The 14,678-nt window shown below is 41.2% G+C and overlaps 1 long non-coding RNA gene across 1 annotated transcript; it reads right to left on the minus strand.

Annotated features, from left to right (window-relative positions):
- Positions 1–1,012: 1,012 nt before the first annotated feature.
- LOC146701160 (uncharacterized) lies at positions 1,013–2,185 on the minus strand. Its single transcript, XR_014922355.1, has 2 exons — positions 1,816–2,185; positions 1,013–1,259 (listed from the first exon to the last, which is right to left on the minus strand). It is a non-coding gene; the product is annotated as an uncharacterized LOC146701160 (long non-coding RNA).
- Between the last annotated feature and the right edge of the window lie 12,493 nt (positions 2,186–14,678).

Here is a 14,678-nt window from a genome sequence, read left to right on the forward strand (position 1 = left end):
GTGTCCAAACCTTTGTGTTTTAGCTTTATTTATGTCTTACACAGCATCCCAACTCTTTAGCTGACTTAATAACTTTAGCTAAAGTGAATAGTTAGTCTAATTCATTAGTGCAGCATTACTGGATCACCTCTGTTTGAAGTGATATAATATGATATACAACTATCACTGAAACAGCAAACTTTGTAAATAAGCAAACAACACTTCTCATTCTCTAAACGTTTGGCCACAGCTGTAGATTACACTATCAGTGCTTGTTCACTCTTGACAATAATTACATTTCTAAATTCTCTTTGTGCATTTACAGGTAAACAATATCTAATATTTTATCTAAATGACTGCTTTGTCTTTGAAAAGGATGAAGAGCCTGAGGCCGGTGACAGTCCAGTTCTACTCTAAGTACATCCTTACTGTGGCTCACAGGACAAGGCCACATTCCTGTCCTGCCAGAAGAGAAGACAAACTTCAGAGTCTTCATGCAGTTCAACCACACCTGTCATATTCCATATGACAGGGGTCTCAAACTCCAGTCCTCAAGGGTGGACTGGAGTCATGCAACTTTTCCATGCCCTCGAGGACTGGAGTTTGAGACCCCTGCCGTATGGTGTTCATGCTGTTTTCTACCCCACAGTTACAGCATGTCTGACTGCCTGTTCAGCATATGCAAAAATATATGAGTTTAAGCATGTGATGACTAAGGCCTTCCATTATGGTGTTTGTCATCACATGTCACAGACATCTGGATGATCATTTGGAATAAACTAAAAACTTGTTACTTCATCTTTTATCTTTATTATTATTATTATTGTTGTTCTTATTTTACACTTTTCATGGTTAGGCATTAGGTTTATTTGTAGTAGTCCTTTCCAACGTCTTTCCCTCTTCCATGTTACTGTGTCAGCTTGTCAGCATCTATTTGGGTTTGGAAGTGGAACAGAAAGTCAGGAAATCCAAAGTGCCATTAAAACCAGAAGAGGTTCTTATATTTCAGAAGAAGGGATTAATTCAAAAGAAATGACCTCAATGCCATATTTTATTTAGGAACACTAGAGAGCACTTTGCAAAATAACACATTCTTATAATTTCACCCTCAGATGAGCCAAGCTACGACTGTCAGGGAATGTGATGTAGGTACAGAGCATATGAGAGTGGTTAAGTTAATGTCTCTTGTCTAGATGAAGGCACAATAGGGATCAATGGCAAGGCGTAGAGATTCAGTATCTTCAGTCTTCAGTGGACACTCCATTTCTGGCACAAAACACCTGTAAAAGATGGTCGATTTAGGAGGTGACCCGACAACTTCAGCCTGTCAAACATAGTAATGGAGCAGCATGTTTAAAAAATATATCTAATTAAGCATGCACTCAGTACCCTAAGAATTATTATGGTAGTTAAACACAGTGATAGTTGTATATCATATTATATCACTTCAAACAGAGGTGATCCAGTAATGCTGCACTAATGAATTAGACTAACTATTCACTTTAGCTAAAGTTATTAAGTTAGCTAAAGAGTTGGGATGCTGTGTAAGACATAAATAAAGCTAAAACACAAAGGTTTGGACACCGTTTTGCATGTTTCCCTACTGTAGGGGTCTCTGCAAGCATACAGAGGGGCACTCTGAGAGGGTACAAGATGACAACTTTGGAATTCTACTAGAAACAGCCGATCATATTTGTTGTCAAAGCTGAATTCAGGGCAAACTACGCTAAATTAGCGTTTTTAGCTAACAGCTACAATAAGCATAACAGTTACCTTACGGCTACCTTTTGTTAACATGACGCTTGTTCTTATACATGTAATACATTTATTACCAACCTGAGAGTTTATCCGCTGGTCATTCGACATGACGAATGACTTCTGAAGTCTTAATTCAGCTCAAGACGCTGTAGATTCCCGTCGGTAACACTTTCGGTCCGCTAGTAAAACGTAGTTCTATTAATCTGCGCTTGAACCGGAACCGGATGTAAGTTCCAAAAAACTGAATTTTGGAACTGAAATTGAATTGTAGAACTGAAACTGAATGGTGAGAAGTGAAACTGAAATTATTCGAGAGCTGAATTTTTAAAGGATAAAATGCAGTTTCAAAGCAAATCAATTCATTTTCAAAATATAAATTCAATTTCAATTTAGTGATGATCATTTTCAAACCATAAATTCAATTTCAAATTAGACTAATTCAAATTCAGTTTTCAAAAGCATTTATTCAAGTTACAATTCAGATTCAATCTGAGCAATTCAAATTCAAATTGAACTTATTCAAATTCAGTTTCTGATGGCACAGATTTCTGCCCATATTCTTCCACTGACCGCTGCGTCACACCTGCACCAGGGTAAACCTCCGCCTGTCCCACTCCTGCTTTACAGGTGAAAATAGAGAAAAAGGGCCGCTGAGTCTTTGACTTTATTTATTTTCTGCATCTATTTGAAAGAGTGAGTGTTAACACAAAAAATATATATATTTTATGTGCTGGAATGTGCAGAAAATAGGTTTAAATATTAAACAAATTTCTTCCAGTCAGTGAATGTTGCATATAAGTTCATTTTTGCTTGATGCATAAAGTTAAAAGATTAAAACTGATAAAACAAGTTTTAAAAAGGGACTTTTCCATTTGATTACATTTTGTATGATGGATTATGTAGAAAAAGTAGAATTAGGCTGAAAGATCTATCACTTTATCACCTGTTCAGGTTGTAAATCGTGTTTTTAAAAAGTAACTAAATAACTAAGTAATTGATTACTTTTGAAAATAAGTAATCAGTAAAGTAACGGGATTACTTTTTGGGGGAAGTAATCAGTAATTAGTTACTGATGACTTTTTTCAAGTAACTTGACCAACACTGGTTGTGGGTGCACTGGTAACATAAATCAATGCAATCAATGCCTGTTGTTGTTTCTGTTTGTTTCTTTGTTGCCTTGTTCAGTTGCTGTCAATTTTCCATTTGGTTAAAGTTTGGTGTGCCATAATTTCCCATGTTGTCTACAGTATGGGACATCACAACTTACTGGCAGCTGGAGGCCAGTAAGTTACTATAAAAAAGTTTTTACAATAATTTCACTGTAAATGAAAATCAGAGAAATATTAGAGATATTAATAAAAATACAGTACTGTAAAAAGCATTTACAATATCTCAACTACAATGTCAGTATTTCTCTTATTCATTATTTTATACACACACACACACACACACTCACACCACTCATCTTTGATCAGAATCAGAATCGTGTTTATTGGCCAAGTATATGTGCAGACACATACAGGGAATTTGGTTCCGGTAGATGGTGGCTCTCAAGCACAGCAATGTAAATCTCACACACACACACACACACACACACACACACACACACACACACACACACACGTCTATATATACACATTACACATACATACACAAAGCTGTGTAAACCAACTATAAATAACGAATCTAAACTATACATAAAATACAGAAATGAATGAGGTGGAATGAATACTACAAAATGTACATAAGGTGCAGTTGCAGTCTGGCAGTGGGAGCAGTGTGACAGGTCAACTATTAAGAAGGGAGATGGCGAGGGGAAAGAAACTGTTCCTGTGTCGGGTGGTCCTGGTCTGCAGGCTTCTGTACCGTCTGCCAGAGGGCAGCAGATCAGCTCTGTTCTAGGATGCCCTCTGGACCCAGTGGAGGTGGTGAGTGACAGGAGAACGGCGGCTAAGCTGTCATCCCTGTTGGACAACATCTCCCACCCCATGCAGCAGACTGTGACAGCACTGAGCAGCTCCTTCAGTGGGAGACTGCGGCACCCACGGTGTGGGACGGAGAGATTTCGCAGGTCTTTCCTCCCCACTGCTGTCAGACTCCATAATAAAGACTTTAACTGATCAAGCACACACATCCATACATATGCAATAATACTAAGTGCAATAATCCTTTCTGTCATCGTTGTATTTTTACTCAGTTGTATATAGTATTTGTATTTGTATTCTATTTTTATCTTATTGTATATTTATTTTATTCTACTGTATATAGTATTTTATTTTATTCTATTCTGTACAGTTGTGTACTGTATTTATTCTTATTGTATTCTAATTTTTGCCTCATAACTTTTGCACTGTCCACTTCCTGCTGTGACAAAACAAATTTCCCACGTGTGGGACTAATAAAGGTTATCTTATCTTATCTTATCTTATCTTATCAAAAAGTCTGTGTCCAGGGTGTGAGGGGTCTGCGATGATTTTCCCTGCCCGTTTCCTGGTTCTTGAGAGGTACAGATCCTGGATGGAGGGCAGGGGGGCGCCGATGATCCTTTCTGCTGCCCGTACAGTCCGCTGCAGTCTGCTCCTGTCCTGTTTAGTGGCTGCTCCATACCAGACTGTGATGGAGGAGCACAGGACAGACTCAATGACCGCAGTGTAGAACTGGATCAGCAGCTCCTGTGGAAGACTGTACTTCCCCAGTTGTCTCAGGAAGTACATTCTCTGCTGGGTCTTTTTGAGGATGGAGTTGATGTTGGTCTCCCACTTCAGGTCCTGGGAGATGGTTGTACCCAGGAACTTGAAGATCTTCACAGTCGACACAGGGCTGTCTGATATGGTGAGGGGGAGCAGAGTTGAGGGATGTCTCCTGAAGTCCACTGTCATCTCTACAGTCTTAAGAGTGTTCAGCTCCAGATTGTGCTGACTGCACCAGAGTACCAGCCGCTCAACTTCCTGCCGGTATGCAGACTCATCACCATCTTGAATGAGGCCAATGACAGTGGTGTCATCTGCAAACTTTAGGAGTTTGACAGCCGATGTTCCTATTTATGCAGCTAGAGTTATGCATTATTTTCAACTTAAACAATAAAATACATAATTGTTTTAAATCGTAGGAACATATTATAGAAAAAACAAACACTTTGGTGTGAGTGACATAATCCAAATCAGAATATAAGTCTACCCTCAAATAGGACAAGTGGCAGTTTCATGGTCCCTCAGTCTTCCTGATGCGACTTTTCATTTTGTGTTTGTCTCCCTGGTTTTGCGTCCCGCCTCTTTTCTCCCATATCCCAGTTTGAGTGCATGCATGTGTGTGTTTAGTGTGCTGGTTTTGATGCATTGGCAGGATGCAGCCCAAATTCCCAGCTTCTGGTTTCCGCATATGTGTCAAAAATCACACGACTGCCTCTGATGACCTTGTTATAACGGCTTCTTGGCTGGATCATTACACTGCAGCAGTTAGTGTTTCCTAGTTCCTCACCGTTGTGAATGTTTTCCCCTCACCTGAGAAACAGTTTCTTACTTGCTTTTCCTGTGCTCAGATTTACCAGAAAACACTGGGATTTGAAATTGTTTGGATTCTGTGAAGAGGCTGAAGGGAGACTGATGTTCATTTAGATATTAAAAGTTCACTGTGATTAAATGCACTGAACTCTGACCTCGATCCTGTAATTGAGTCCCGCTTGTTCATACAACCTTGACAGACAGGATACAACACAATGTGATATCGTGACTTGGCATATAAATTGCAAGCTACTATTAATTTTTTAAAGAACATTTTGCATTCATGACAACATATCCATTTTGTGTTTTTCATGTGGTTTAATGCCGTTTGTCTCCATAGACTTTTCACTGTATAAACAACACAGTATATTGAAATAAGCCCTGAGAAGGAATGGGCAAAAATGAAATCCCTCCAAGCAGAAATGGAGAAAGATGAAAAAGCCAGAACAGCCACATCAGCGAGCAGGTACAGATGAATGAAAAGCCCTTCAGTCCCTGCAGCTTGCTGAAAAGAACAGCAAGGTAAGGAGTTTGCAGGAGCTTAGCTGGCGCTATTATATGGGGAAACTCTAAATTGGCAATACTGAAAAGATTAACATTACATATTACTAGCCAAATGATTAGGCTGCATCCTTCATTTATTTGGTAAAGTGTACAGAGGTTTTCATCAAGGCACAGAAGTATATGGCTAATGAGAGGTAGAGTTAGCATGAAAAGAAAAACCAATAACTAAAATTCACTGACAAGGTCCTGAAACTTACCCTGGATCCAGATGAAACCATGGTGTCCTTTGATGTAGTCTCTCTCTTCACTTGCATACCCACCACGGAGGCAGTGGAAACTGTCAGAAAACGACTACAAGAAGACAGCTCCTTGGAGGACAGGACCAACTTCACACCCGATCAGATTTGCACACTGTAAGACCTCTGCCTCACCACTACATATTTCAAATACAACGAAGGCTTTTACAGACAAAAACATGGCTGTGCCATGGGCTCCCCCGTGTCACCTATTGCAGCCAACCTTTACGTGGAGAATGTGGAAAGGAAGGCTCTTGGCTCTTTCAAAGGAAGACTACCCAGCCACTGGTACAGATATGTAGACGACACCTGGGTCAAAATCAAGACTAGTGATGTTCGATTCATGAATGAATCGTTCAATACTCGAGAATCACTTTACTGACTCGTGAATCATGATTCACAAGTCCAACTGACTCACTGACTCATCCCTGTTTCTGTTAGCAAACTAATTCGCTTAGTAGAAATATATCTAGCTTAGAATTAAAATTGCGGGGGGGAAAAAACAACAGCCAGTTTCTTAACAAAAGCATTTCTGCTCTGAACTGGAAGAAAAAACCCCGAGTAGAAGCTCACATCAAGAAAATAGCTCCACGGTTCACAGTAGCATCGCTCTGCTAACATGCTAACAACACATTTGAGCTACTCACCCCCTCCCTTCCTGTGCTGAATCATAGAGCGAACAAATCACTCACTCACTCACTAACCCCCTCCCTCCTGTGCTGAATCATAGAGCGAGCGAACGAATCACTCACTCACTCGCTCACTCACCCCCTCCCTCCTGGCTCACAGCTTCTTCTTCTCCTTGGTTGGCAACCAATGTTAAGGCGCATTACCGCCCCCTGAATCACAGCTCAGTGGACATTTAGATGAGAAAATATATATTTGACACATTTAAGGAAAATACTAATAAAATAAAAATAAACAAAATAAATGTTTATTAAGCAATTTTGATAGGAAATTGCTTAATTTTTGAAATGTTTTTGAATCATTCATCTTAGCAGTGGGATTTACATGAAAAGAGAAACAAATTAAGTTTGAGTGAAAATGTAAATTTTTTGCACTCTCTGGTCAACTGACTCAGTGAATCAAATGACTCAAAAAATTCGATTCACTTTGGTGAGTGACTTATTAAAACGTGATTCAGTAAAAATAATTAAATTTACCATCACTAATCAAGACACAAGAAGTGGAATCCTTCACTGCGCACATTAACGCTGTGGATAAAAACATCAGGTTCACCAGGGAAGACACAAAGGACAACTGTTTGCCTTTCCTGGACTGCGCTGTGCACATTGAAGACAATGGCAACCTGAACATCGAAGTTTACCGGAAGCCCACACACACGGACCAGTACCTCCTCTTTGACTCCCATCACCCTCTGGAACACAAACATGGAGTAATTAGGACCCTACACCACCGGGCAGAACATGTTCCCTCTAAGCCTGAAGGAAAAAAGAAGGAACACACACATGTAAAGGAAGCACTCAAAACGTGCGGCTATCCTAAATGGGCGTTCTTAAAGTCAGCAAAGAGGCACAGAAAAGAAGATCAGACACCAGCGAGGGAGGATAAGAAGGACAGACGCAACAACATTGTCATCCCCTATGTAGCCGGTGTATCAGAAAAACTCAGGAGGGTTTTCTCCAAGCATGACATCCCGGTGCATTTCAGACTCAGCAACACGCTCAGACAGAAACTGGTTTACCAGAAAGACAAAACTCCAAAACACAAACTTAACAATGTGGTGTATGCTGTACAGTGTAGCGAGGAATGCCCAGACCTCTACATTGGAGAGACCAAACAGCCACTTCACAAGCGCATGGCACAACATAGAAGAGCCACCTCCACAGGACAAGACTCAGCAGTCCATCTGCATCTTAAGGATAAAGGACACTCTTTCGAGGATGCCAATGTTCACATTTTGGACAGAGAGGACAGATGGTTTAAAAGAGGAGTGAAAGAAGCCATCTATGAGGCGGTGGTTTACGACACCAACTGTCTGCCATCTATAATCCAGTTTTGAGTTCCCTCCTCAGACGCCTTAACGCCCACTCACATCCTGGGCCATCTGACCTCAGGAATTCGCATGATAAGGTGGGGCCAGGTTTCACAATGAGCTCACCCAAAACCCTGGCTGATTGTGACCTACACCCATTTTCACACCTTGGCTCAGGTGATTAGAGGATCATCAGGGGGTCCTTTTGTCCCTCTGTGGGGGGAAACTCCCACTAGGTTTATATCTGGGACTCTCCACCATTTGACCTTAGAACTGAAGAAGCTTCTCGGATGAGAGGTGAAACGTCTTCAAGTAACTTAAAGAAGTCCAGACGCTTTTCTTTGCAAGCTCCTTAGACTACGATGACCTGGATGACTGAGAACCTTCACAGACAAATAACTAAGATTACAAATTTCAGTTTTTAGTAGCCAGTTTCCTGAATTTAAAGTATATTTACTAATATAATTTGCATCTTTTTATATAAACCGAATGTTATTTGACATTATAACCAGGTTTCAAACTTTCAGTTTCAACCTTATTAGTTCATTCTGCTAGCAGGTACCCTTTCCTCTAAGCCCTTTTTTGACCCAAGATATCTTTTTGAACTCACTCCAAAACATGCATTATGTAATTCTATTAAACAACTTATTATTGCTGTCTGTGTTGAATTACAGGACCACATTTAAATATGTCATTCAATATTCAGGTAGATCACAATTTATTTTTTGCATTAAATTTTTAAAACGTAAACTCTTTTTGTGTTTGTTCTTAGGGTTAATTAATTGCAATCCAGCGTCTTAAAGTCAAAGGACCTTGCCCTGTACTTCCGAACCCACTGAAAAAGTTAGTTCCACAAATATAACCATATAGACATATTGTCAAGATTTGAAGCATAAAGCAGGACTTGGAAGCAGGATGAAGTAACAAAAACTAGCACTATATTGAGGTCCAATTCAGAAAGTTTCAAAATCCAAAACGACTTTCAGCCAAGAAGTAAGAACACAGAAGATAGGGGTAAACAGACAATCTGAGACTGGAATGACATATACAAAGGAGGGTAATTAGGGCAGAGTGGAAAAACATTGGAAACTGCACAGCTGAGCTATGATTTGTTTTATTCTGTGGGAATTAAACAAATCATTGGATTCTAGAGGCGCCGCAGATGCTGTACGTGTTACGGAATGTAAACAGTGTGACAAGCAGTACCAGAACTGGTCCAGTCAGTGCTTTCTCCTTCCATTTTGTCTCTGTGGACTAACTCAAAACTTAAATTCTGCCATGGACTTTTTCCCTTAGCACAGCTGATGGGCTGTCTTGGTGGTGCACAGAGGATGATGGAGCACAGTTTTGAAATCACTAGTAAACTTGGAAAAAGACAGAATGGATGCAGAATGCAATCTCTTAATAAGCAAACAATATGAGAAACTTTTGAGTAATCACTGGGAAATGCCTGAGGCACCTGTTTAAACAAAAGCAACCAAGCAAGCAATGTATATAGAACTTTTAGACACTATAGCTGAAAACAAAGTGCTGTACATTCGACATGACAAAAAACAAAAGATTCATTTCAATCTGAATGTCAAATAAAACCCAAGTAACCAGGCAGATAAATCTGGCAGTCGTTGGCATAACAGTGGAACAATATTCCATGCCTTCTAATGATGGTTCTCAAGGGCTGTAAATATAACGAAAAAAGCAGAGGTCCTAGTGTTGAGCCCTGTGGACCCCAAACTTAAGAGCAGCGGAAAAGGTCTCATACCCTAAAAAGTTAACACTAAAAGTTCTGTCAGAAAGATAAGACCTAAACCAATTCAAAGCAGTACCACAAATGGTGCAAGGTGGTGTACAGTATCAAAAGCAGTTGTTAGGTCAAGGAGGACAAGAACAACAAGATTACCAGAATCACAATTAATAAAGATATCATTAAAAACTTTTAAAAGTGCTGATTCAGGGCTATGAAGGTTTTTAAAACCTGATTGGAAGACTTCCAGGATACCATTCTCATTTAAAAAATCAATCAATTGGGAAAATACAATTTTCTCCAGGATTTTAGACAGAAAGGCAGCTTGGAGATAGGCCTGTAGTTATCCAATACAGTGTGGTCCATGGTGGGTTTCTTAAGCTCGGGTTGTACTACTGCATGCATAAAATTAACAGGGACTACACCAGATATTATGCTGGTGTTTATAATAGTAAGAAAAATCCTTCAATATTGGTTTGTCAAGACATCTCTCAGGTCCAGGCCATGCTTAACCTCAATTTTCGCCAGGTTTGGAACCTTCCTCCCAGTTTTCTTTAATTAGGTCCAACGCCCCCCTCGGCCTTCTACCGAACTCAAAGGGAAAATGGCGACCTGGGGTACCTCCTGCACTGCAAACAGCAGAGGGTCCATCCAGCAATCTCAATTGCGTTCATCCTCGTGAATGAACTTACGAATCATGGACTTTAAAGTCTTATTCAGCTGCTCCACCAACCCGTCACACTGAGGGTGGTAGACGTTGGTTTGAACAGATTTGACGCCCAATAATTCATACAGCTCTTTTAAACTGTGGCACAATAGGGTATTTGTGAATATCCCCGTGAACACACTTAACCTCCTCACACTCTGCCTCCAACAATGCCCCAGGGCAAACCAGGGTTTAATGAATGAGGGTCTGCGTGCAGCCTGTGTCCACCAAAACCTGGCTTATACCCTCTTAAGACCATACCTATCGTAGGTGTCCCAGCTGCCCGCACTTCCAGCACTCCTGTGCCACCCCCCATGGCTCAGGTGCAGTGGCTGGTTTCACTGGGGCCTGGGGCGGCAGGTCAGTGACAAATGGGTTCGTTAAACACAGCTGTGGTGACCATTCTGCTGGGACAAGACCGGGAAGCTCCTCGGTGCAGGTATCGGCTGAGGCCTGCAGAGTGGCTGGCTGTGGCCCTCTCTTCTTTGCTCGCCAGCCGCTGGCAGCAGACCCAACGTGCTTGTCTCTCCAGGCAGCCCCTCCATGTACTGCTCCGTCATGATCAGTGTCAGCATCCACGCCTCCCCATCGCATGGCCCTGGCTGCAGCCATCTTACCAAATCGTTGTGCAGCCTCAAGGCCCATGTGAATGGCCAATCAACCGCTGCCATCTGCCTGCTGAAAAACTGCAGACTGCTGCAGACAATCCAACACAGCCTGGCGCCCGTTGCCAAAGCTCCTTCAGGACACCGGTGGCAGGCTCTGGGCCTCCCCTGACACCAGTGGCAGCAGCGACAGTGCCCAGTCAGCTGTAGCCTGGAAAGCCTCCAGGAAAACTTGGGGTTCAACTTTCTCCTCCATCCAGTGATAGCCACCACAAACAGAGGGGAAGGGCGGCAGGGCAGCACCCTTGATCAGCTTCTCCAGCATACAAGTTTGTCACTCAGCCTGGGCCTGGAGCCCGTCCAGCTGTGCTTTTTGCACCACTGTTCCTTGGCAATGCACTGCTGCCACCGCCGCTAGCATTTGTGCCAGCAGGCACAGCGGCTGGGCGGTTGTGGGTCTAACATGACAATCAGGATTTTGGCACCACTGTGGACAGACCCACACAGTGTTCAGTTTGTCTCGTTTATTTATGTTTCTGGGTTGGCACTGACGTGTTCTCTACTTTGTTGCTTTTTCAGTTGACTCCACCACAATTTTCTCCCATCCTGTCTTCACTAAATTTAAAAGGTGATCAGGCACATTTAGGGGTTAAGCATCGACCCAATGTCCTTTCACAAGTGTAAAAATGTTGGGGCATCTAGTAAAGGTTATGGTTCAATCAAGTTATTGCTCAAAACATGATTGAACCATAATCTTTTAACATCCACCATGTTACCAGCAACTTGCTTTTAATGAAGGGCAGGGTTGGGTTTTATATAAGATAAGAAGATGTTAAATAGAAGCAACTAGAAGATATCATCCCTCAAAATGATGTCTCCCTTATTGATGTTGACATTTTATTTTCTTTTAGAAGCGCTTCCATTAAAACCTATAACATTTAATTAATAACTATCACAACATCACTCTTGAGCCTTTAGGTAAACAGGATGAGGCATGAGTGAGAGCAAAAAGTAGTGTAATTGCACCTTAACACAGAATGAACCCATTTACTCTGAAAGCCACATACACGTGGTCTGAATATCAGGCCATGTGTCTCATTTTTATCTCCTTTCAAAGATGTGAAGAAGGAAAGAGAAATATGCGTGGAAGAAATTGGTGTGTACAACCATGATCTTGTTGACAGTGTGAGCTCTGTTGTATAACTGCCACTTAATCACAAAAGTGGATAGTTGCAAATGATGACTTTATGAAAACAGTTACAGTAAATGAATAGGAATTGATAAATCTGGGTATGTAAGACCAAGATAGTGAGGCATACACACCCCCTGACTCACATTTACAAAATACCCACATTGTATTTACAGGGGGGCTGTAATAGCTGGGGCCTGTCAAGCCTGGGGAATGTGGCATATCCATCGTGTGCTTTGTTTGGGTGAGATCTGTCTGAGGTAATAGTCGTGTGTGTTCCGTCTTTTCCTCTGCACACATCTGTCTGAGGAGGGGCGCCAGTATGATGTATGAAGCTGTTTGCTGAGTGTGAGCTAAGAAGAATGAAGCCCTGCATCACTTAGCATCCCATTGCCAGACGCAGCTCCGCCATTACACCTCCCAGAAGTACCAGGCACACCCTTGCTTGAGTAATTTTGCCATCTGTTGACAATGTTTACACGGTGGGTGATTTGTCATCACAAACAGCAGGGCAAAAATTAACAAGTTTATTTATGATCTGAGCTGCATTTGCACAATGAAAATGCCATTGGTCACGTAAAACAGTCAAATTATCATCACAGTTTTTGGGTGAGATGGCAGCAGAGATTAATCATTTAAGGTCCAGCGTTGGGTAGGTGAGTGTCCAGTACCTGTAATTAATAGCTATGTTCATTCAGAAAATATGACATTGTTGATAGGGTATTCGCTTAAAGAATTGAGATCGTCTTTTTTGTGTGTGTGTGTGTGTGTGTGTGTGTGTGTGTGTGTGTGTGTGTGTGTGTGTGTGTGTGTGTCAGAAGTGCAGCATACCCAGAATTAAACTCCTGGAAGCACATTGCTATTTGCACTTTCCTTGAGAATGTAGCTGAGAAAAGGTCAGACAAAAAATTGAAATCTTGGCCCAACATTAGATGTAGCATGAGAGCTGAAGTGTAGAATGATTATAGAAAAACAGTGAAGCTGAAGAGCAGTGAGAAGGAAAAATAGGAAAGAAATTACACACAGTACATCTCAATGGGCATTTGAAAATCTTTAAAGCACTGGAAAGTGTCTTCTAAGTCATGGGATTGCTCTCAAATGGTACATTCCTGAAGGGAAAGAATTTCATTTTGTATGTATAACTTTGAAAAGGTCACAAGAAGAACAGACAGGCATGAGAGAACTTGTGAACCATCAAGAGACATGAGGTCTGAAAAGAAGATCAGAAAAATAAGTCAAGCATGCTGTTTCAAAGCTTTGATATTCACTTTAACACCTAAAGTGCCCAGAGACATTGTTATATGTTATATTCAGTATTATATACTGTGCTTCTGTCTTGGCTTGCGTACTTGTATGCAGTATTTGCCATACGGATAAACATACAGAGAACAAAAAAGGCACAATACCAAGCCTACATGGCTGACCCTAGATGTATTAGTTACAGTTTAGGTGTCATCTGGTCTGATTGGCAAAATAAACCATATTCTTGTCTTGAAGAGAAAGGCGTGAACAAATCAGCTAGAAAGCTTGACAGGTCAGCTATTTGGTGACAGCATGGTTTCCAAATTCCTTCTGCTTTCTGTAACTGAAGGAGGGTGTTTGTTTTCAGTTTATGAGAAAGTGGAGCTCAGTGTTATCTGACCCTGACTAATATGCAAGTTTGCAGTCTGCACACCATCTACAAAGGATTGCTGACTGTTACTCTGTCGCAGGATTTAGCCTGCTTGTCATTACAGTTGTAAAATGTATTTCTGTCACATCGTGAATATCTGCTGGCAGATAAACCCAAGCAAATAGAAGTCAGTTTGATAAAAGGAAAGCACATCTGCCAGTGAGGTTCTGCCTTTCATAAATTGGAATCTTACTAAAAAAGATAAGTCTTCTTTTTTTGTAGCTGGGATAAGCTGTGAAGTGGGCTTTTCATCATTCTTTTTTTTTTTCTAAATCCCTGTCCCTCAAAAAAGAGGGGAACAAGGCTTTGGCATTCCTAAAACTAAAGTTTGCTTTGAGGACTGCAAGAAGTATTAAAATTGTGCTCTACTACTGCCAAATGAAAATTTCTTCTTCTAACAAGTATAATAATCATAAAGACCATGAGTGTTTTTAATTATATGCAAATCTTCCATAGTTGGAAATTTCTAAATTAAAAGATTTATTTTTGTTAAACACAAAAGTGGGAAGTATCCATTCATCCATCCATCTTCTTCCGCTTATGTGGGACTGGGTCGCAGCCTAAGCAGAGAAGCCAGGCCTCCCTCTTCCCAACCACATCCTTCCGCTTGTCTGGGGGAACACTAATGCATTCCCAGGCCCGTCGAAAGATAAAATCTGTTCAGCATGTCCTGGGTCTGCCCCAGGGCCTCTTCCCAGTGGGACATGCTCTGAACACCTCACCCAGGAGGTG

This window comes from Copadichromis virginalis, linkage group LG9 (assembly GCF_057382275.1).
Source record: "Copadichromis virginalis isolate Kocher_CV1m ecotype Utaka linkage group LG9, C_Virginalis_male_GT1.1, whole genome shotgun sequence".
In the NCBI taxonomy this organism is placed as follows: Eukaryota; Metazoa; Chordata; class Actinopteri; order Cichliformes; family Cichlidae; genus Copadichromis; species Copadichromis virginalis.